This window comes from Pinus tabuliformis, chromosome 5_2, assembly GCF_031772625.1.
Source record: "Pinus tabuliformis cultivar Carrire ecotype Pingquan chromosome 5_2, CPIR1, whole genome shotgun sequence".
NCBI lineage: Eukaryota > Viridiplantae > Streptophyta > Pinopsida > Pinales > Pinaceae > Pinus > Pinus tabuliformis.
The window spans coordinates 350,893,584-350,895,855 of NC_142306.1; the positions used below are offsets into that span (position 1 = coordinate 350,893,584).

The 2,272-nt window shown below is 37.9% G+C and overlaps 1 long non-coding RNA gene across 1 annotated transcript; it reads right to left on the minus strand.

Annotated features, from left to right (window-relative positions):
- Positions 1-471: 471 nt before the first annotated feature.
- On the minus strand, positions 472-2,011 carry LOC149158924 (uncharacterized). The gene is made up of 2 exons (XR_016261090.1): positions 1,424-2,011; positions 472-912 (listed from the first exon to the last, which is right to left on the minus strand). It is a non-coding gene; the product is annotated as an uncharacterized LOC149158924 (long non-coding RNA).
- Positions 2,012-2,272: the final 261 nt, after the last annotated feature.

Genomic DNA, 2,272 nt, shown 5'->3' on the forward strand with positions numbered 1-2,272 from the left:
TGCTACTATAGCTATCGAGAGACTTGAGATATTTAATATAAGTGTAAGGATTAAGTCCAATCTTTCTATAAACATTATTCTAATATACACTTAAAAAATGTAATTAATGAATTATAAGACAAATATAGTTTAATATTTGACCTTTATTGTATCTATCAAGATTCAGATACACCACAAATTTTGAATGTCCAAATATATTGTAAATCTCCAAATGCCTTTACAATAAAGGTGTTTAATTGTGGATGTGATAGAGAACATTAGAAGTGAGTATTTAATTATTGATTTTGGATAAGCATGTCTTGGTTGACTGTGAGAGTGTGGGTCATAGTTGTTTCAGTCTCATCATCCTTAAGAAGATAAGGGCGTGCATGAGAAATCGAATATGAAATACGCTCATCTTATTCATATCATCATTAATTAATTCACATTCATCAATCATGCTTACACCTTACCTCAAATTCCGGAGACCCCTGCAGGCCCACCTGTTATCACAGTCAAACTAATCTTTGGAAATGAAAAATCACGGTCGCTTCTTGCCTACCTGGCAGGTCAAGTCTTACGTCATCTAGATAAAGCTACCAAAACCCCATATGGAACCTCTAAATTGCTGGTGGGGGACACTAGAAGAACCCAACAGAAGCTTTTGCTTTTTATGGGCAAGTGTATGTTGTGTCGCAAGAAAAGTGCCCACCCAGAGGATTTCCCATGGTGAATCCTTTGTGGACATATGAGTGGATGTCCTTATCAACAACCTGCTAAAAAAATGGCCACGCAAATCCATTGGCAGGAGGAGAATTTTGGTTGTTGCAGAACAATAAAACCAAATAGAATTTCCATGACAAAATTTCAAGATTTCGTAACCCCATGAAAAATTTCAGTTGTCTGTGATATCTTCTGAGGAAGCCGAGTCATCTGTCGAATCGGACGAAGAGAGAGAAATTTTGAATCTTGATTTTCATCTCCCTTAAAATGTTTAAGCAGAGAACATTAAACAACTACTTTTAAATAATATAATTCAGTTAGAAATAATGGAGAAATGGTTATGTGGTTGTAACGCATCTTCTTAGTTTAGGAGTTGTTCCTAGAATTTAGGAGGTTGTTTACAACTACCTATTTTTCAGTGATGTATTTAATATGTAATATTCATTCATGTAGGGTAGAGTGAATGTGAGCGAGAGTCTCCTCCTTGTTTTGTTGAGTGCAGTCTCCAGGTGGTGTACTCACCTGTGAGCTGCAACTCCTTCTGATTAATTCAAGTTTAATTATTTTTATCTAATTCAACCATACAAATGCGTTTAGAAAAATAGTATTTTCTTTAGGGACCTCACGGATTTGTTTTAACATGGACATTATTTTAACCAGATCATGTGAACAACGTTGCAACACCAAACATTCAATAAAAAATAGAGTGTGTACATATTACCTTATTTCTGAAATCATTCCTCCCTTTGCAGGAAGAACGATCCGCCTTTCTCAGTCGACCTACAACACGAATAGTTGACTAATTCAAATTGTGAGTTACACTGCCATCCTTGGCATTCACTTTCACACTGGATTGGCCTTCGTTGGCTTTACTATCCACGGGGAGCTATGCTCAACACTGTCCCTCCGAGTTCCTCTATACCGAGGATGCTCCCACGTATTAATTGTACCTAGATATGCTGATTTGAGCCAATCTTTCTACATCATTCAGTTTCTGGTGCAGAGCTCATCCTCACTCCAAAACTAACCCCAACCCACGCAGCTTTTGAATTCCCAAATTGCAATGCAAGGTGGGCTAAGAAACGATGGGTTGGTCAACTAAGTTTTCAGCATAGGGGAAGTTGTGGATGCCTAGATAGAAACATGAGTCCTCTGGAGCCTTTTTGTTTGCTGGCAGTAAATTATTGCTCACCACAGACTCACATTGAGGTCCATTGTTTATCTTTGCCTCTTCACCACCATTGATCTTCAAATTCTCTGTGGAACTGTCTCTTTATACTCCAAGTATCCTGGAGCTTCAGAGTCCATATCCGCTTGGTCATGATGTGGTTATTAGCTTGGAGTACGTATATTGATATCTATCACTTGATAAGGATAAGTATCGATTAAGGATAAGGATAAGCGTCAAGCGTTATCCAACCGAATGCGTCCATATAAGATTTCGTAGCTAAATCTAGAATGGAAACTCGCAAAGCCATCGGACTCGACCTACCTCTAGATCAGTGGATAAGGCAAATAGAAAAAGCGGCGTTATGGATCGAAAGGGAAACAACCGTCTTTAAGATAATTT